Source organism: Lissotriton vulgaris, chromosome 2_2, assembly GCF_964263255.1.
Source record: "Lissotriton vulgaris chromosome 2_2, aLisVul1.2, whole genome shotgun sequence".
Taxonomy (NCBI): Eukaryota; Metazoa; Chordata; class Amphibia; order Caudata; family Salamandridae; genus Lissotriton; species Lissotriton vulgaris.
Window position 1 is genome coordinate 126,323,560 of NC_141688.1, and position 22,332 is coordinate 126,345,891.

The 22,332-nt window shown below is 46.6% G+C and overlaps 1 protein-coding gene across 5 annotated transcripts in view; it reads left to right on the top strand.

Moving 5' to 3' along the window:
- The window catches only part of LOC147729139 (mucosa-associated lymphoid tissue lymphoma translocation protein 1-like), a 1,401,591-nt gene that overhangs the window by 151,671 nt on the left and 1,227,588 nt on the right, over nucleotides 1-22,332 (top strand). The window contains exon 1 of one of the 5 annotated variants that reach the window (XM_086959434.1): nucleotides 465-598. The exons of 3 other annotated variants lie outside the window; for them this stretch is intronic. The gene's annotated coding sequence lies outside the window, so the exon portion shown is untranslated. Of the gene's footprint in view, nucleotides 1-464; nucleotides 599-759; nucleotides 896-22,332 lie in introns of those variants that run through there. One more of the 5 variants, XM_086959435.1, reaches the window with a different exon arrangement.

Consider the following 22,332-nt stretch of genomic DNA (forward strand, 5'->3'; position numbering starts at 1 on the left):
CGCATAAAAAATCCAGTTGGAAGCCCTGGTCAGCGTTGTCAACAACAATGATGACCCCACCCCACAAAATGTCAGCGCCTTAAGATTCCAGCCGCTTAAGGCGCAACAGGCTAACAACTAACGGCAAAGACAATTTAACTAGACCAACTACCAGATGTAATCTCGCCCGACCTTCACCATTACCAAATGTGGCGCACGTCATGACAGGGCGTTTGAGAGGACGACCCTTTAGGTGCCACTCATTTTCCTTTCCTGTTGACACTGTTTCCGTAGAAGGTGACGGCTTAAAGAATAGTAATAAATTCCATTATGAAGAAAACATTGAAGTTGCATAAGGCACGGGGATTTACTATTACGTGATTCAAATAGGCGGCTCTCCTTACCTAACAGTTATCCATTCATAAGCTTGTTTGGTTTACTGGCTCTTCGAAAACACTTCCTCGTTTTATTTTCGTTTCCTGCTAGCTGCACGCGCTGCCTCAGTGCAGAGCAACGCGCGGTGTCGGCGATCGTGTCGGCGACCGGTGAAGCCGAAAGCCCCACCCCTCCCCCCAGGAATAAGCTGCAGAGGACGCGGCGGGTGTTCTGTGACACCGAGGTGAGGGAGGACCGCGCGCTTCCATTGTTCCGATTGTGCAGATGCTGTTTATACGAGTGGAAGTAGTGGGCGGGACAATCGGTCGAAAGACTAAAGTTCATAGTTCAAATCGTGGTTTAGTTCGTGGACACAAATGCGAATATCAACGGTATTTGGGGAGGGGACAAAGAGCAAATGAAAGAAATAAAGCTCTCGTGCAGGTGCCCTTTCGCAGTGAGTTGCTAGTTCTTGTTGTGCCGACGGTGATAGTTACCGATCAATGGTCCCAACAACAGGCAGCTGTTAAAACAAGCATCGGTAAATGCATTATGTTTCGCTTATGTGATTATTAATAAGCTGTTTTTTGTTGTAAGTTGTAGGTTGCTGAGTAGTTGTACTATATAAGTTACAGGAAGTCGGTTAAAGTGTTAAGACTTGTTAATGTGCATAACAGCAATATACTGTGCTGTTACTAGTGGTATAGTGAGGGTAAGTAATAGCAACATTTTGAACAATGAACTGAAAGAGGGTAATAATAGAATTCATTGATGTAATAGCAATATTATGTGTTTCGAGGAGTTTTCACAACTTTTGGTTCCCGTGCCACTGCACTTGCTGCACCTCTCACATCATGAACCTATTGCTTAAAAGGAAACTGCATGTGTGACTGCCTGTTTATTAGTAACATATTGCAATATTTGGTGTTTAGAGGGGTTCTTAGATCTTTGGGCCATGGTGTCACTGCACCTGCTGCCCTAATGGAATGATGACTCTAATGCCTGAAAAGTAACTGCACTTGTGACTGCTTATTTAGTAGTTAAAAATAGCAATATTTAGTTTTTAGAGAAGTTATGGCAACTTTTGGCCCGAGTGCCACTACACCTGCAGCACCATTGAAATCATGACCCTAGTGCCTACTAGATAAACGCACTTGTGACTGTCTTGTTTAGTAGCCATCCAGGCGAAACCTACAGGATGAGACCAGCCGCCATACTGCATGTAGGGAGCAAGGGAGCCAGACCATTCCGCAGGCAGGGTTTGTGGGGAGAGGTGTGGGTCCTTCCCACCAACCCCCAAAATATTTTTGAAAAAAAAAATATATAAGGTGCCTTTTACAACACATTTTTTATTAGGTCAAGCGTCAGCGAAGGACCTATTGTCAGCGCTTTCGGGGGAATCTGAGACAGCGTTCGGGCACGCGCCTCTGCTGTCTCAGATTCCTCCTCGAGGGCGCGCACGGCGCCGTGCACATCCCCTGCCTCCCCTTGACATGCTCTCTCAATCACACACAGGCAAAGTCACGCATGCGCACACACATTCCCACGCGCACACACTCACGCCCCCGCACAACCGCACCCACCCCTACACGCAGGGCTTACAATCACACACAAACGTGCACACACACACCCTCCCAACCCCACTCACCGGGCACACGCAGGGCTTCCATCACTGGGGGGGGGGGCGGGCATCGTCAATGTGCCCCAACGCCCCCCCTCACCGGGTCTGTTATACTCCTCTCGTCCTGTTCCTCCCTGTGTCCAGACTCGGCAGTCCGCTCCGTTGTTTCTCCGCCCATTCCTTCCTTCGTGCGTGTCACGCCTCTCCTTTCTCCCGGCCGGAAATCCGATTTGCGTGTCAGGCCTCGTTTTTTGTTTGCTGCCTCGAGGCATATTACATCTCCATGTCTGCATCCCCCTCATATTCCTTCCATTGCTCTAAGCGTTACACAGGGAGTGAATGCACAATGGGAACTGAAGCAGAGCAATGTTGCCTGAGCTTCGAGGCATTGAGGCAGAGTCGGTGAGATTTACATGGCTTGCCCAAGATCACAGGGAGTGTCAGTGACGTACAAAATGAGAGCGGGTGGCTCATCACGCTTCCTGCCCCCAGGCCTACAGTATAGCTTTAACCAGTACCCCCCTAGCCTCCACCCGCACTAATGACGTGGTCACATGAGACGCTGTGGGCCCTGCTCCGATAGAGATGGTCTTTGTTTTGACGCTGCTTTGAAACAGGCCAGCCCTTTGTGATCGTTTACCAGATGCCTCCAGACACTTTTGGAGACATGAATCACCTGGTGAAAATTCTGAAATGAAACATTTTCACAGGGACCCGCAGAACGCTGTGAGGTAAGAGTGACAGTGTGGCAGCCGAGACACCTTTCTTTCAGTTGTGGCTTTTCAAGCAGTAACTGTAGAAGGGGGCGAGTTCTGCTAGCCGGAAGGCACGAGCGGGCGCGAGGCAGCAGCCAAGGCTGGTTGTTGACTCTTAGGAACCTGCAGCGGCCGCTCGCGCCTCACTCAATCTTTACTGCTGAGGAGGCTGCAGGCGATGAAGAGGTTGAAATAATGTGCCTGTCCTTTACATGAGGTGGTTATTCTATACCCAGGCAAATTAACTAATACATTAAGAACTAAAGAGCAGGGTTCCATTGTTATTAATGTAGGCAAGGAAGTGACTTGTTGCAAAAAAAAAATGCTGAGCTAGGTAGAAAGGTTTGGTCAAACATTCTCCAAAATGGTGCCTCTCCAAGCTCAAGGCACGAGTCCTCAGCAGGGACAGAATTTCACACTCCCAAGATGTTTTACTGGCGACAAATATATTTAAGTATTCTGTCCTTTCAGACATCAACATTTGCTAAGCAATCTGGGGCACCACAGAGAATGATTCAGAGGAGTGCCCCACTAATGCCCTCATTATGAGTGCCACAGTAACACCGGGCACTGTAGTACCGATACTGTGTGGTATCCTCTCGCCACTACAGCTTTTGCATCAGAGATGAGAAATAACATGCAGGAATCAGTATCTTCAGCCTGGCGCTTTCAGAAACCATTATAAGGGCTTTGGTCATGGTGGTATCTACGTATCTACCTTTGTGGTATTTATGTAGCGGGAACCTGGCCGATAGGCAGAAGTGCGCTGTACGGAGTCTGGTATGAGCCTTATCACTCTACCGCCCTCACTCTATCACTCTACCGCCCTCACTCTATCACTCTACCGCCCTCACTCTATCACTCTACCGCCCTCACTCTACCGCCCTCACTCTACCGCCCTCACTCTACCACTCTACCGCCCTCACTCTACCGCCCTCACTCTACCACTCTACCGCCCTCACTCTACCGCCCTCACTCTACCACTCTACCACCCTCACTCTGCCGCCCTCACTCTGCCGCCCTCACTCTGCCGCCCTCACTCTGCCGCCCTCACTCTGCCGCCCTCACTCTGCCGCCCTCACTCTGCCGCCCTCACTCTGCCGCCCTCACTCTGCTGCCCTCACTCTGCCGCCCTCACTCTATCACTCTGCCGCCCTCACTCCCTCCATCTATCGCCCTCCCTCCCTCCATCCATCCATCGCCCTCCCTCCCTCTCTCTATCGCATCACCACAGCATCACTCAGGGGCACAACAACATCACTATGCGCCACCACAGCAACAATCCGTGCAACCATTCAACAACAACTGGTTCAAATATGTTCTCTCAATGTTTCAAGCTTTATTACAAATGTCACAAAAAGATGTTAATATTTCACTTCTGTTCTTGGATTTTCGTCACAATAAAATACACTGAACATAATTTTCACAAAAGTTATTTACAAAAGTTTAAGCTATTGCCATTATAAATTACTATAACTTTTATTTAAGTATTTAATATTTAAAAAAATTAAAAGCCATTGTTATTTGTAATATCAATACGTCACGTAAATACAACACATATTGCATTACAAATGCTATAGGTGTCACATTTGCGAAAGTTAAAACTATTGGAATTGTAAATGACAAAGCTATTAATTTAGCTATTTTGAAAACCAAAACATAAATACAAAATTTGTGCATTTACAATACCAATAGCTCAAACTTTCCTAATGCGAGACCTATTGCATTACAAATGCTTGTTATTATAGTATCTTGTCCAGTCACTGAACAGATGAGTGGAATTGGAGGCAGGCTGAATGAATAAATAGTTAGATGGAGACAAGTGGGTGGATGAATTTATTCAAGAATGGATGACAATGAATAAAGCTAAAAGTCTACATAGAGCAAATGGTCTCTATACACTGACCATGGATGGGTGCTCTGGTTTTCATTTTAGCTTCTGCATTAATACATCACCCTCCCCAAACACTGCGGCCACCAAGCCTTATAAAACATGCATAGCCTAGAAGTAGTAAACACAGTGCACTGTTTTAGCACTTCTTAGAAATAAACGTAGAGCATTAAACTTTAATCAAACTCATACCTCCTCTTCGCCAGGATACCATCCAGGGTGATAGTTCCTCTACAAATCTCTACAATATAGCATAACCTATAAAACAGGTGAGACTATCTGAAACACGCAACGTGAAACCAGGAAATACTGCATCAATCTGAGCTTCCACTAGACCTCATTTAGTGACCTTTACATTTACTTTGTTCACACTGTTTTCATTTCCTTCGTCAAATGAGAGCACCTTGAAATACATCAGTTTAAGGTGTGGGCTGCACAGAACAAAACATATTGTTACTCCATTTATAGTACTGCCCTTGGCCACATACAGGTGGAAGAATACAGGTAACGTGCCTCTTGGTCATGTAGCATCGTTGTCAGGGCAGTGGTGGTGGGGGCATGAATATTTATTAGCGATTAGAATCCACTGGCGCGCATCCTGCGCTGCCTGCCATGACTCTTCTCCAGCAAACGGTTATTACAATAGTTAAGCAGCCTCTCTGGGCTGCAGCACTTGACAGGCAGAGCTGAGGAGGCGCTAATATGCGGGACTTCGCATTACAGTGCAGTGATGCGAATCACCACACTGAACTGCGTTAGTCTAATGTGATTTGTGGTATTTGGCAGGGCTGTATCCAGGCACTTCTCTTCTGCAGAGGAGAGTACTAGTACTCATGAAAAGGTAGGCTTATTAGCTGTGAGTGCTGGTGAGCCGGAGTGGAAGGTGTCTCTGGCAGCCAAGGTGCCACTTTGGTATCCCCCATCTGAGCCCCAGCTGAGCTATTCAGCAGGGCTCATTTGAATAATTGCCAGGTGCTTAACATCACGCTGTGTTTGACAGAGCAGGGTCCGTTCATGCCCTGTGCTGTCAATCACAGTCACACTTTCCTGTGCAAGTGTCAGATGATTAAGGTTTCTGAGGGAATGGTCAAAAAGAGCATGATACAACAAGTCACAACTTTCATGGAGAACCTGATGAGGCAATTACCCTTTTATCATTAGAAAATTTAGTTTGTAGCGCGTTAGCAGCTGTGGAGAGAGTTACAATTTGTGACAAACCACATTGGATGGTGCTCCCTACTGCAGGCCCAAAACTACTTTCAAAATCTTGTTTTCTTTTCTTAGAAGTTTCATGTAAGCAGACGGAAACCATTCCTCTGCACTGTATATTACCGAAAACACAGCCTTCACCTGATGGTACTCTAGCCTCGTATACATTTCAACAACAGATATAGTTAGCATATTTTTAGACCAACTTTTTCCTTAAAACATCACAGTTTTACAAAAAGTGTGTATACACATGCCCCTGTTTGTATGCGTGTGTGTGTGTGAGCATGCGTGTTTCACATGAGGCTATCAGATCAATGTAATTGAGAATTTACTGTGCCACGGTAATTATGATAGTCTCTTGTAAGGACCTACAACAGAGCTTGTTTTTTGCAGTAGTTAATTCTCAGTGGTTTTACATTTATTGTAGAAGAACAACTGTGACCCTTTTCTATAGACCACTAGGATTGCAGTGTACTAACAGAGTAAAGTAAAGGCAGCTCAAAGGTCAGGTGCAGCTTTAACCATTTTGGAAAAAAAAAAATTAATGTGAATTCTTTTTGTGAAAATGCTGATACGCATTTATTTGCCTGCTGATAAGTTGGTATGGCAAACGTCCTTGTCGTAGGACAAACTGAGGTATGTAGCTGAAATGTTTTCAGTTCTTAACTCCACTTCTGCAGCAAACACTCAAGGACATGTTAACATATTAAAGCATTTCTCTTTAATTTTGTGTAATGAGTTAACTTGCTTTGTTTATATAAATACATTTCTCATGTGCTTTGGTGTGTGCTGCAACTAATATAGAAGTCATGTAGTATCATCATGTCTTGCCTTTAGCCCCGCCCCTAGCCCCGCCCCCTCACCACACCTCTAGCTCATTTTAATGAGTACCTGCACTTATTTTTACCCATTTAAAGCACTGGCTGTATCAATTCAAACAATTGTCACTCAAGGCACTGTTAGAATTTAATATACTTGCCTGAAATACATTGGAAAGAGCCATTATTAAGACATACTCTGTTTTGAATTTTGAAGAGCTTCTATCTGGACTGTCTGAGACAAGCAACTGCAAATGCCTCGCTACCCAAAGGCCTAAAGGTTAGCCCCGTTTGTGGCAACCCTGGAAGAGACCCGAACCACCCAAATGCAAAACCAAATGGTTTAAAAGTATTTTCTTTGCATTCTTTATTTTTAAAGCACCAAAGCGCTGCAGGCAGGAAACACGGCCACCCCGTCCCCAGCTACAAAACCCCCTCACCAACCATCAGTAATACCTGCCACCACTCTGTAAACCCGCCAGTCCGGGCATGATGTGAAATGTTGTTTGTTCATTACTTTGACTAGTGCCAAACAGTGCTTTGAGTCACAAGTGCACGCACAGCTTATCCGGTCCAGGTTTTTATTTTTTGTAAGTAGTTTAGTTAATCTCATTTTAAATTCAGTACTGCAGGTACTGCAGGGTGGGAAGTAATTTAATGTTAGTAAAGTTATTATTAATTTTTATTTATTGGTATTTGTAATTAATTTATTGTTAATTTATGATAATTCATTATTTAATTACAATTTTCTTTAATTGAAGTATGTTATTTTTAACCCCTACGCTATCCAACGCTTTCCCTACTGTTGCATTCTTTGGAGCGGGAGTAGTAATTTTTACCCTTACGGTATCCAAGACTTTCCCTACTGTCGCACTCTCTGGAGTGGTAATAGTAATTTTCACCTCTAGCTATCCAACACTTTCCCTACTGTTGCACTTTCTGTAGTTGGAGTAGAAATGATAACCCCTACACTATCCAACACTTTCCCTACTGTTGCACTCGTTGGAGGTGGAATAGTAATTTTTACCCTTACGGTATCCAAGACTTTCCCTACTGTTGCACTCTCTGGAGTGGTAATAGTAATTTTTACCCTTACGCTATCCAACACTTTCCTTACTGTTGCACTCGGTGGAGTGGAAATAGTAATTTTTACTTTCTTGCTATCCATCACTTTCCCTACTGTACCACTCGCTGGAGTGGGAATAGTAATTTTATCCCCTACGTTATGCAACGTTTTCACTATTGTTATATTTAATGTACTGTAAACTATTACTTTAAAAAAATATATTTTTAATGTTTTAACTTATTATATATAATGTATTTTTATATTTATATTATAGGTGTATATTTATATATATATATATATATATACATATATATACATATATATATATATATATATATAATCTTTTTAAATCTGTTTTCAACATTTTAAAATTATAAATAATTAATTTATAATATTATTAATTAATATATATAAAAATTGTTTGTTTTTTAGATTACATCTTTTATTGATTAATTTTGACCTTTTAAAAATAATTTTGAGTGTTTTACTTAGTTATATTTATTATTTAATTAATGTTATATTATTTTACCATCAAACTTTTTTATTCAATATTTTTGCACTTACCTGTTTGTAGATAGGGAGTCGATATTTTGTGATTCTTTATTTTTACCTCGATATTCTGGTAAGTCGGTATTATTGTATCCTGTATTCTGTCAGTTATCCAATTTATGTATTTATTGCTTAAGGGAAACCCGGCAGAGAAACCAACCTCATCCACACTCGCAGGGCTGGTGCGCGCATATGGGTTCAGGGCCCATAATATATAAAGAAACCTCCAAGAACTTGAAATCACCCAAATAACAAAACTTTTTGAAAACAAGATGTAGTAATTGCAAGGGATTATGTTCCACAATTTTTCATACGTTACTAAATTCATTTCTGAGTGAAAACATTTAACTTTTCATTTGAACACATACTAAGAGCAAGAAGGAAAGGCATGACTTCAGCATGTTATCAGTGCCAACCAATGACATGTAACTGCAAATTACTTGTTATTACTGGCAAGTGTCCTAGTAAATGCATGGTTCATTAGATTTTTGTACTTGATGAAACCAGCACAAAATTCAGTGGTCTACCTGAAGTGAATGGTAAGACCTGTAAAAGAAAGCAAACATGACCTATATACACTTTATGCTTACCTGGGTAATACTTACATTTTTGTTGTAATGGCATGCATGGTAAAGGTATATTTGTGTTAAAAAGAAAGTGCAGTAAAGACATGCATGGTAAAGGCATTTGTTTTGTAATGGTAGCGTCCTTTAAAAATATGCTATACTTCAGGTAGCTAGATCAAATCACATCATGTTACACAACAATCAGTTAGCTCCTAAAGTTAAAGTGAGTATGAATAGATTCAGACCTCTCAGAATGTGTACTAAAGTTAGTGTTATAGAATCCAGTGTCAGCTGCACTACAAGAAGGATAGCTGAATCGGGGGACAAATGACTCACCCATTTTACTTGCTTTTTTTTTAAAGACGTAGTTTATTGGTTTTTTGTACATAATAAAGAAAACCTGCATTACATTTTGCATCACAGTTATCATATCAGGCTCTCAGCGTCAATCAGCAACCCCCGCTCATCGACCAACATCCAACGTGACTGTGTGCCAACGCTATACATGCCATTCTCCAAGGTAAATAACGCCCTTACAAAATTGAACCCCTTAACTCCCTACCATCAAGACTGTACTCTCCATCGCCCCTCCCTAACCCCCCCCCATCACCGACGCGCTCAGCTCGCCCGATTTCTCCTATTTTGCGTGTGCAGGAGTTATCAGATTGGAGATTACAGTATGTACCTGTCATGCTCCAAAGGTAGTTTAAGGATTGGCCTCCCCGCCCCCTCTTCCTGAGACCCATGGTCTTGCAGTGCCTGCACTAAGACCTCCCACGCTGTCGCAGCCTCTAGTTCTTTTTCGTTGTTTCGCCTACGCGCAAGCTGGTATCGCAACACACTCTCGCTGTTGGCCCATTTTAAGAGCTCACCCTTCCACCGCATGTAGTTGGGTCCTATTGGTGCCTTCCAGTACCTCGTGATTTCTCGCTTCGCTAGCATTAGACCCATATCCACAAACTTGCTCGTGATCTTATTCTTGGATGTGTGGGGAAACCAGTGTAAAATGCTGGTGGCCATATCAAATTCTAGCCGTCCCTATGTTATGTCGTTCAGGGTGTCTCCTACTTCCCCCCAGTATCCGTCCATCATAGGGCAAGACCATAGCATGTGCCCAATTTCTGCCCCCACCGTCATGCACCTAGGGCAAGCTGCCTCTGCTACTCTGAAGTATTTCTGGATTTTCCTGGCGTCAAGTACGCCCTGTGAAGTATATAGAAGTGCACTTGCTGGAACCATGCGTTTCTCGTGCACTTCCAAGCCCTCCTCACAATCTGCGCCCAGGCCACATCCGGAATGGATTTCCCTAGGTCTATCTCCCACTTCCATTTCAGTGCGTCAAAATTAGCTAACCTCTCATTGAGCATCCTGGAGTACAGGCAAGTTACCGCTTTGAATGTCCCTGCCGCCATCATGGTGTATTGGCAGGCCATCGACGTCGTAGGTTCTATCAGCCCCTCCCGCCAGTGCACTTGTATTGCTCTTGTCAATCCCGCATGCAACAAGAAACTTCCTCTTGGTAAGTCAAACCTTTCCCGGAGCGCTTGGTAGGGCAGCATGGTCCCGTCCTCGTATAGATCCCCTATCACCTGGAGTCCCGCTTCTTCCCAGACCTGTAACTGCGACCAATCTCCCCCATGCGGTAGCGCCGTCACCATTCCCAGAGGGATCTCAGGCACGTACAGGTGCAACACTCCCGCTCTACTTTGGGAGCGATTCCAACAGAGTCTGAGCGTTTTTTCTTCAGTCAGGAGTCCCTTCCGGTCTAGCTTCTGCTGCAGTGTAATAAAAGACAGGACGTAGTGCTGTATCCCTGTGCCTCTCTTATGCTCTGGTCCTCTAAACTCTCTCGCCACTTCCTGTGTAAAGATCTGCAATTGGACCGCCAAATAGTACATCTCGAAGTCCGGGACTGCCAAACCACCCTCCACTTTAGGTCGTATTAGCGCCGCCTGCGCAACCCTCCGTCTACCCGTACCCCAAACAAAGGACACTCTTAAGTGACTTCAATGTCTTAAACCTGGAGCTCGGTATCCACACTGGCAGTGTCTGAAAATAATATAGAAAACGAGGGAGCGCTACCATTTTTAACAGGGCTATGCGGCCTATCACCGACAAAGGGAGGGTGGACCAAAAGGCCATGGTGCCCTTCAACGCCCTCACACCACGACCCACATTACCCTCCAACATATCTGTCGACGCATGGTAAATGTGTACTCCCAGGTATTTCAAGCAGGTGGGCTCCCATCGTACTTCTCGGATCGTGTCGGGCGGGGCTCCCCTCGTCTCACTGGGAACATACACGTTTTGGACCAATTAACCCTCAGGCCCGAGAGTGCACCAAAATGTGAGAGCAAGGCCTCTGCTCCCGCCAGTGCTCCATCTGTATTCTAAAGAAACAGAAGCATGTTGTCCGCATATAGTGACACGCACTGCTGACCGACTCTGCTCTCCAGTCCCTGATAATGTTCTCCCTTTCGAATCGTAATCGCGAGGGGCTCTACTGTTAAGGCGAACAGCAATGGGGACAGCGAGCAACCATGCCTCGTCCCTCTTTCTACCGGATATTGCGAGAAGATCAGCGTGCCCACTCCCACCCTAGATATTGCTGAGGCATATAGAACTTTCGTCCATTGTAGATAATTGCCACCCAGGCCGAAACGCACCAGTACTTTATACAGATACTCCCACTCAAAACTGTCGAATGCCTTCTCTATATCTACCAACAGTACCACTGGTTGGCGCGCTCTCAGGTGGTCTTCCTCTAGCATGCGCACCAACCGCCTAACATTTGTGGTCGTGTTCCGCTTTGGTATGAAACCCGCCTGGTCGTCGTGTACAAGCGTGGTCATATAAGGTAACAGCCGAGTCGCTAATATGCTGCTCAGTATCTTGTAGTCGGTCGTTAACATCGATAGCGGTCTATAGGAAGCTGTTTCCGTACTCTCCCTCCCCGGTTTCAACAGCGGGATCACCAGCGCTTCTCACACTGACTGGGGCAGCCGCCCCGTCATCTTCGCTTCCCTGTAAACTTCCTGAAGTTTCGGTGCTAGCAGATCAACATACTTCACATAGAATTCTATGGGCAACCCATCGAGCCCTGGGGTTTTGTTGCGGGCCATCTGTTTAATAGCCCTCCGGATCTCACCTATCTCTATGTCTCTGCCTATTTCTTTCGCCTGATCTTGCTCTAGTTGCGGTGGACCCATTTCTTCCAGGAAACCCTCAATGGCAGGGTCGCCGGCCACCAGCCTACTCTTGTATAGGTCTGTATAGTAGCTCGTGAAACACTGCAGGATCTCATTTTGGGTGTATACCTCTTCTCCGGTCTTCCGTTTCAAAAGTCAGAATGAGGAAGCCCCTTTCCAGGGGGTTGGCGAGCCAGGCCAGTAAAGTACCTGTCTTGTCTCCTTCCGCATGGGCCCTCACCGCTTAAGCCTTGTAGTCAAAGCTACACAAGCGCTCCACTTCCGTAGCCACCGCTTCTTTCGCCGTGCTAACCTCCGTTTGTAGCTCATGATGCCCCGGCCGCAGTAACTCCACCTGGCGCAGCTTATCCTCCAGCGGTGGTCAAGTCCCTTAATAGAACCTTCCGCACTCCCGCATGTTTCCCTATACAGAGCCCCCGCACAACAACCTTAAAGGCGTCCCACTCCGTAGCCCTCGACCCAGTCGAGCCAGCATTTTCTGTGAAATAATGGGTACTCCCCTCCTCGAGTGCCGCATGAAAGAGCGGGTCGTCTAACATTTTGGGGCGCAATCTCCACGTGGGGACACAGGAAACTCCGGCCATCCATTGCATAGCAGCCAGTAGCAGGTTATGATCGGATAGCGTTCTAGCTAGATACTCAGTCCGCACGATAGCTGGCAGTATCGCTGGCGCGCACAGTATCGCATCTAACCTCACGTGCAGCTCATGCATGCCAGAGAAAAATGAGTAGTCCCGGTCTCACCCATTTTACTTGCTTATAGCATTGAATGTTATATCTTCAGTGTATGGAAGAAATAACAACCAGTTGTATTTGCTATCCGTAAAAATAAAGTAAAATAATATCCATCTTCATATTGTGAGTTTGCAATATTGGCCTGAGGTCCAGTATTCATCAGTTATGTAGAGCCAGCACCTATCCTTCTACAACTGTATTCCTCTGACTCTGTAATACAATTACACATACTGGCAGTTCCAGTTTTTTTATACTCCCTTTAACTTTAAGAGCAAACTGTTGTGTCAAATGAGGTAATTTGATGTAATTAATCTGGTTACTCGACTTGTAGCATGTTCTTTTAAATGAACTTGTTACATTAGGCACGTACAAGTTGGCTCTTTGCAATTTCTCCTCACAGTTCCTCTCGTCATTATATTATATCTTTTCTAGCCGTGAAGAAGTCAGTGGCAATTAGATCTAACGACGAAACACATGCTGGCTGAAACATCTAAGACAAGTGTGACTAAATTACAAGAAGACTGTCTAAAGACTCACATTTTGCTGTTCTGGAGTGCTCAGACAATTTGTGTTATAAAGCACACTCTGGAGAGTTTGAGACAAGATAGTGATTCATGCCAATCAATGTGGAAAGATCCTACGAGTCCCCTGTGTCTCTTTACATGGAATTGAATGAAATAAGCAAGTCAGCCCAGGTGTCAGGAATGGGCATACCGTTCATAATGGCACTAAATAGCACCCACAAATAAGGACCCCAGATGGTTGGTTCTTCTCGAAACAGATACCCGGGGAGTTTGTCTAAACCGGGTGCTTTTCCGGCTGGTAACTTTTCTAACGCTAAAATGACCTTGTGTAGTGTTATCCCTTCATAGACCTCCTTTACCTGTCTAGAAGCTAATTCTGGTTGATCCTCTGCGCAGCTAGTCTGTAAGCCAAGTGTGCCCATGCGTTCTCTTTGTGCGTCCTGTTCTGTATCAGTTGCAAACAGTGCTTTGAAGTGCTCAGTCCACAATTCTGCTGGTAGATGTGGTTCATCCACAAGATTACCCTTCTTACTACCCGTTCTTACTGTGGCCCAGAATGTTTTTATGTCCCGGGTCGACAGGGTGGTTTTAATGTCCAACCATTTATTTTCTTCCCAGGACAGTTAAGCGCTAGAAACAACTTCTTTGTATTGGGCCCGCCTGATTTTTGTTAGGGGCTTATTTTTCCCTTTGATAGCCGCTCGCAACGCTCGTTTAGCCTTGCGGCAGCTGTCATTGAACCACATATATGGTGACGTTTTATTTTTTTGGGGGGCGACTAGTAGGATTTAGAATATCAGCTAAGTTGTCTGTCAGCGGCTTATGAAGTGTTGCAACCAAGTGAGTGTGGGCAGAATTACCCCATCAGTCAGAGCACTACCAAGTTCCTGCAGGATCGGAATAACCATTTCATATAGTGCTCGCAACTTCTCTGGAGATTGTTTCATTGTCCCCCACTTTATTCTTCTCCTATTATTAGTGAGGGTTAACCTATCATCAGTAGGGGCCTGGCTAGCAGGAGATATACCTGAATCCGGGACCTTCAAAGATAATGTCAATTGATTATGGTCACTATCAACACGTGGAATTATCTCAAAATCCATAACCCTATGCCATGCCTCAAAGAAATGGAGGATCCCCTTATGACAGATGTCAGGGAGGGGGAGTTGAACTTGTAGAAGGAAAGTCCCTGTTTAGCGTAGCAGACTGTGATTGCTGGGAAAAGCTATACCTAGGGGGTCTCTGCACGGTTATAGAGGTGATCTGAACAACAGTCTAGTGTAAGCAAGCAACAAAAATGCACTATAATTGAGTAGTGGGCACATACAAGGAAATAAAATTAATTTTGAAATTTATTAAAGCCTCCCAACTGGGTTACAATCTAAAACAGAATTAAAAAACAACTAAAAAACACCTTCAAAAAAGGTGTCACAATAAATCAAATACAGTCAAAGTTTCCAAAGAAGTCGACTACACTCTACCATAATGTAGTCTATATGAGAAGCCTGGCCGGTTCTGTTTAATGTGGGCTTACTCGGCCTATCCGAGGGTGTACGGCCATTGCAGGCCCTTTGGGAGTGATTTAAAAAGATGGCATTGCTTTGAAGAACTCAGGGAGACCAAGATTTAACTGGATGAGTTTGTGGAACAGGTATGGCCCACTACAGGTTCTCCTTGTTAGTGATGACATCATGAGTGCCTGTGAGGGGTTCAAAGTGGCAATTTAGATCTCCCCCAACTATCATTCCCGAGTTAAGCAGCACCAACGGAATGAAGAGGTTTAACTCCTCAAGAATTTTAGATTCCTCGGCCAGGGTTACAGGCCGCAAATAAATGTTAATAATTGCGAATCTCAGTTTGGAAGGAAAAGTGAGCATTACCGATTGGATATCATGAGAGTAGCAGTTTAGAGTGGTAGGATTACAGCCCACATGAGAAGCTACCCAGATGGATAGTCCACCGGACGGCCTTCCCCTCCCTCTGGTGATAGCTGGTACATTAAATGTGACAAAGCCCACCCTAGCACAATCCTCACTTGCCCATGTCTCCTGGAACAGGCACACATCAAACTGGTCGACGAACAAACCCCATTCAGGAGAAGAGAGTTTACCCTTGATGCCAGCCACATTCCAGGATAAGATCTTCAAAACTCTACTAGAACTAGATGCTCCACTCAATGATTTAGGGGGAATTTCGGTTAGCTTTCGGCAGTTTAGCGACTTTACGATGTCATTAGGGAGATTAATGGGATTGGTTAGTATAATCTCCGATGGAGAGGGGGAGGATTGACATAACAAAGCCCCATCCCTCGAGGTCAGCCGCACATGTGTCCCTAGTTCGGTACTCAAAACAACAGTCAATGTCCACTGCGGGTTCCCTATAGTTGTCAACACATTCCCTTCCTTGTTTTCCTTGCTACTCTTGGCAGAGCCCAAGGCTTCTACGGTTGATGGTCAATCGACATCTTCCAAGGGTCCATAACGATTATTTACCGACAAGTCATAGAAGAGAGGCCTATCTGTAAAATGTCTACGGGTCAGGTGCTGTCCCTCCTCCTTCTGTTTGGTGTGTCCTAGGAGAGTCATTGGCCTATCACGGTTGGACAGTTGGAGTAAAAGTAATCTAGAGGGAGCACTCTCACTCCTGTGTGGGTCTCAACAGGGATACTTCTATTGTTGAGTAAAGAGCTTACCATCTGGGAGATTTTGAAATTAACGACCACACAATCACCCAAAATATTTTTTTTGTTTGGTCCCACCCAATCCACTCTACCTACCATCAAAATTTCCCCTGCCCTCTCATAGGGAAAGTACCTGTGTGATGCTAGCCAGAATAAACTCTTATTCCTAGGTTCCAGCTGCGACTCGCTCTGGAAACCGTTTAAGGGAGGGACCCCAGGTAGAACAGCTATGTAAGGTAATAATTCTGGAGGAAGGTTTATAGTTGGCAAAACAGCATCACCCTCACCCCCTGTCTATTTGCTCCTTGTATCCTGAGCCTGCCCTGTACTAGTGGGTTTGTGAGGGGGGCAGGCCATTGGCTGACAACTCACTGTCACAGCATGAGCTGGCCTCAGTATAGTATTTGTAGTTCAGTCGTTCTCACGCTGTGCAACCAAGGGCTGTGGAATATTACTAGGGCCCTGGCTAGTGGACTGTCTTGTGGTGGGACTTTGGCTGCTAATGGTCACATGTTTGTTTGTGGAGACCCCAGGGCACGGATTTAGGTTGGAAATTGAGCCTCCCCCTTTACTCCATGAGGTGTTTCAATAAGGGCAGGTTGCATTTGCCTCGTGGTTACCATGGTTGTCAGTGATTTTAGTTGCTCAGCTAATGGGGCAACCTCTTGCCTAATCAGGTTGCCAAGTTGAATCAAGAGGTCAGCTATTAATGACTGGGCCCAGACTGGGTACTTTGTTGCAGCATTAGGGACAATTGGGGGCTCTTCTATGAGGTCCTGATCAGTAGGAAAATCCACTCCATTGGTCGCACATTATTCTTCCCTTCTTGTTAGTGGACGCCCTCCCAACTGTCTGCTTACGCTTCCCCTTTTTACGAGTGTCCATACCCTTATTTGACGGTAAAGTTAAATCTAAAGCAGGGTCTACCTGCAGTGGAGGAGCCATAATCACATCTTCAGGAGACATCAGTGTACCAGACAGGTTGGTTTCAATAGGTGAATCTAAAGTGGGCAAAAAAAGACCAGGGGTGATTGAAAGCCGCCTTTCGGTCCGTTGAATTTCAGAAGTGACAACACCTAGAGCCCTTTGCAACATTTTATCAATTGATGTCACTGGCGGTGGCGTGAATGTGGCGGGTTGAACCCGAGTTGCTTTTTTTTCGGGATACATGTGGATTTCCCCATTTCAAAGCTATGTTTGTTTATGAGAAACGCCCCTTGACCTAGTTACTAAACAGATACAGTTTTAGATCAAAATAAAGTTCAATAGACCCAGGCACTCCTCGCTGCAATTGAATATTCCAAACTAAAAATCCCAAAGGGCAATTAACTCACAACCCATCATTATTTAGACGGAGAGATAGCTGCGCAGTCTAAGTTGACAATTGCAAAAGTTAATATAGTTCCAAATCCCCCAGAAAGAATGGACTACTTCCTGTTTAGGTGGAGTGGGATTGTAGTCCAGCAGTAACTTCCAATGGAGTAGTGTTTGGGTGGTTAATGTATAATGAAAAAACCAGGGGGGTGGCCCTGCCCTGCCTCTTCCTGTCGCTGACGGGCGCGGGACGGGCCCGCCCTTGGCCCGGGCTTGGCCTGCGCAGCGCCCTGGCACGCCCGCGTATGTCCCGCGCCGCGGGGGCCCACAAGTGATTTTATGGCGCCTCCTGGCGCTGCTGCTCTGACGCGGTGGTGTGTGTGGCGAGAGGGACAGTGGGAATTGCAGTCCCCCTTCGCAAGACGGCAGCAAAGCAGGCAAGACGCAGTGATGGATGCAGCACCACTGGTCTGTTAGAGCAAGGCAGACAAGACGTTGCAGTCCCCCCGAGACTGTTGGCAGAGAGCAAGTAGGTCCTGATTAAGCAATGGCTTCACTGGCCTTGAAAATACATTATCGCGAATGTTATTCTTTCGCTCTACGTCACTTTCTTCTGTCATAATTTTTTTAAATTAATTCATTATATTTGGCAAATATCTTGAAGCAGATTAACTTTGTATTCAGTCTGTTCCTAATTTGGCTGTTTTTCACACTTTAGTAAATTGTGTGATTTTTTTTGTTGACTGTCTATTTACCTGACTTTTTAATGGCTTCCTCTTTTATTTTTATGGTACTCGCTGGTTCTACAAATGGCCGTCCAGATGTTATCGTCTTGTGGTATTTGGTTTCCTATTGATGCACTGCACTTGCCTTTAAATGCCCTCTTCACTTCACTCTTCAATTAAACTATGCACACCTCAAAGTAAATATCCAACTCTGTGTGAAGGGGCGGACCTTACCTCCCGGGTACAACGCTCCTGTAGGACCGCCCATACGGGCGATAACACTAACCCACAGCCAAAACCGGCTACACCTCTTTCTGTTTCCCTGCAGGCGCCAACAGCAACCCCGGAGTACAGCGGACCGGAAGTGGCCTGGACTGACCCCGGAAGTACAACGGCCACTAAAGGACCGGAAGTGACCCCATCTGACCCCGGAAGTCGTTCCTCAGGAACCAGCGCGGATGGTAGAAAAGCCGGCGACACAGAGGAGGAGAGGTTCCCAGCGGTGGACTCGTGGCAGGAGTCGGCGAGACGCGACGGACCGGCAGCGACGACTGTAGCAGAGAGGACGAAGAGAGAGAGAGAAGAAGAGGAAGACGTTTGGTGCGAGGATTGGTGGCATCCTCAGGAGGTGGCTGGAAAGCGGCCGTAACTCGGATGAGAGTTACGGCGGGGCACGTGAGTAAACTGTTACCATTCTCCGTGTTTCCCCCTCCCTGTGTAATTAGTATAAATAGTGTAAATCTTGTACAGAAATTCACGCGCACCCCACTGTATATTATAAGCACCCCTGCACTGTATAGTACCTTCCACCCAACCCCCCCCTCACTATTGACACTCTATACCTCCACCCCGTCTCTTTCATTCCCCTCTTCCCCGACCTTCCCGTCCTCCCTCACGGTCTATTTCCACCCTTACACTCCTGGTGTCGGTGTCAACCTATTGAGTTCCGTAGCCGTTGGAACTAACTGCCCTGTGTCTCTTTCCTTTATCTCCGAGGGACACCCCAACTCCCGTCGCCAGGAAGGAGAACCCCAGCCGTGCAGTAGAAGACCTACCTGGACTCTCCTCACCGGACACCCTCACGCGGAAGCCCAACCCAGACACCGAGGATCGTACCTAATCACCGGGGCCAAGGACTTAACTTCTCTGTATATAAATAAACCCATTGCTAATCATAGCACACTATATCCGGCCTCCACGCCTGTTATTCCGGCCCGCACACCCCCACACCCCACAAGTGGTGTCAGAAGTGGGATCGCCAGGAAGCATGGAGGCCGCCGTCAAACAGCTGGCAGAAGGCCAGGAACTTCTCGGCAAGCTGATGGAACGGTTCCTCAAGACCGCAGAAGATGACAGGGGGCAGTTGCACGACGTTCTGAAGGGGCAGGCACGGCCCAGGACCAAGCACTCGAAAAACTAACGACCGTCATGGGGCAGCAAAAACCCATGACATCGCTACCCTCGGTAGTCTTGCAGAAGTATGTGGCTGGCGAAGACCCCGATTTTTTCTTCACTAACTTTGAACGGCTTGCTCAAGCTGCAGCCTGGCCCGCTGATCGTTGGGGTCATTACCTCGGTCCTCTTCTGACAGGAGAATTGCAAGCAGCCTATCAGCAAGCAAACGTACAAGGTCAAACCCCTTATGCGGATATCAAGAAGTGCATCTTGGAACGTCTGGGGATAGACGATGAAACATACCGGGTTAGGCTCCGCCAGGCCAAGGAGGGGCCACAAGAAAATCCCCGGGCATTGTCCTACCGCATACAGGATTTGGCCGACCGATGGTTAAAACCTGAGACCTCCAACAAGGCAGAAATAATGTCTAAGATATACCTGGAGCAATACCTGGCTTCGCTACATCCCGCCACACAGAAGTGGGTCCGCCAACATGCCCGATTGACTCTCGACAGTGCCGTCGAAATAGCCAGCGCTTACAATCGAGCCCAGGAGTCTCAACGGGCGAAGGAAGAACACCCAGCCCACATAGCTCGTGGCAGTCATCCCCGCCCATCGAGACCTCCTCTAGTAGTACGAGAACAAGAATCAGCCCCCTTGATGCCTTATCCGGTCCTGCCAAGACCACCTCAACCAGGACCTCAATGTTATCATTGCGGTGGGTTCGGACACATAGCCCGCATATGCCCCCAGAAGGAGGAACCAATGGAGATTGGATTGACCAGGAACTATGTGTGTCTTACAACAGAAACAACCCCTCCGCCCTTCCGTTGCCCCGTACGGATAGATGGACACAGCCTGATGGCACTTGCAGATACCGGATGTCGCCATAGCGTTCTGCGTCCCCAAGAACTTCCTCATGCAGTGGGACCCGTGACCGGGTCGGTGGCCATCAAATGTGTCCACGGAGACACGAAATGCTACCCAACAGCACAAGTACGTGTACAACACCCTACCGATAACGGAAGCCTACTGACAGTTGGTTTGGTGCCCAATCTTCCTGAACAGGCAATTCTTGGAAGTGATTACAGCGGTCTTCCCCATCTCCTTCAAGACACCACAGACTCCTTAAAAAAATGGTGGGCGGAGGCTCCGTTCTCTCGCGAAACCCCTGCTTCGGTGGAGAGTCCCAAACCATTGAAGACCAAGGCCCAAAGAAAAAAAGAAAAGAGGGGGTTCGCCCTGGCCTGTCCCGCCCAGGTGGACGACCATCCGTGGGAAACAGATCGGGAGTTCCGTGCTGCTCAACAGGAGGATCCAGTGTTACAGGATGCCTGGGGTCGTGCGCTTCCCGATGAAGACCCTTTACACGTAGGTCCTTACTTCTTCATACGAAACGGACTCCTGTATCGGAAAGGAGGAGCCCCGGCTAATACTCAATTGGTTATCCCAGGGCTGTTTCGCGATAAGGTTTTGTTTCTGGCTCACAGCCATCTGTTAGGAGGACATTTCAGTGATGAAAAGACTGGAGAGGCGATTTTGGAGAAGTTCTACTGGCCAGGCGTATATGCTCAAATTAAACGCTATTGTCGGGAATGCCCGGTGTGCCAAAGAACCAGCCGGTACCGACCACCGAGAGCTCCCCTACAGCCCCTCCCTCTGATCGATGTCCCCTTCACTAGAGTAGGGATGGACATTATAGGCCCCCTGCTACCCTCCAAGAGCGGCTGTAGGTATGCCTTAGTGGTAGTGGACTACGCCACACGCTTCCCTGAAGCTGTACCTCTCCGGCAACCAACCACCCAGAACATCTCCAAAGCGCTCATTTCCATCTTTTCCAGGGTGGGGTTTCCACGTGAGATCTTGACCGACCAAGGTACACCCTTTGTCTCCTCCCTTATGCGCCAAGTCTGTTCCAGTCTGGGGATTAAACAAATACGGACTTCCGCCTATCACCCTCAGACGGACGGCTTGGTGGAACGCTATAATGCCACGCTAAAGACCACCCTGAAAAAACTTTTGGGCCTCGAGAGCAAAAGGTGGGAGGAGATGCTTCCTTTGGCCCTTTTTGCCATCAGGTGCAAGGTCCAAAGTAGCACGGGTTATTCACCCTACGAACTGCTGTATGGTCGGGCCCCCCGGACTCTTTTGGACATGGCCCGTGAGGCCTGGGAAGCCGAGCCCGATCGGACCCGTCCTCTCCCCGAATACGTCAACAATTTAAAAACACATTTAGGAGAGATCAGAGAAATCGTGAGACAGAACCTGCTGGCCGCCCAAACGTCTCAAAAGCAACAATACAATAAGGGAACCAAACCCCGGTCTTTTGTACCCGGGGACTTAGTACTGTTGCTTCTTCCCTCCTCGGACCATAAGTTGCTAGGACAGTGGCAGGGTCCATTCACTGTAACAAGACAGGTGACTCCAGTCACCTATGAAGTCCAGACAGACGCCACGAGAGGGTCCGTCCAGATATATCATATCAACCTCCTAAAGAAGTGGGAGGGTCCTCGACCCGTCTTGTCTGGTGTTAGCCCCCTCCCCTTTGAGAGCTGCTTTGATGTCGAGCTATCAGAGAGCAAGAAACAGGACCTGTGCCGGACCTTGTCTTCAGTACAAAAGGTGTTTTCTTCCCTGCTGGGACACCCTTCAGTAGTGGAACATGCCATCCACACGGAACCCGGGAAAATAGTCAGACAGCGACCATATCGTGTCCCAGAAGCCCGAAGAGCTGTCATAAAAGAGGAAACCAATCAAATGTTGAAAATGGGCATCATTGAACCTTCCTGCAGTAACTGGAACTCGCCCATCGTCTTAGTACCAAAACCCGATGGGTCCACCAGATTTTGTATCGATTTCAGGGAGGTGAAAAAAATCTCAGCCTTCGACTCATACCCTCTTCCTCGTGTAGACGAGATGGT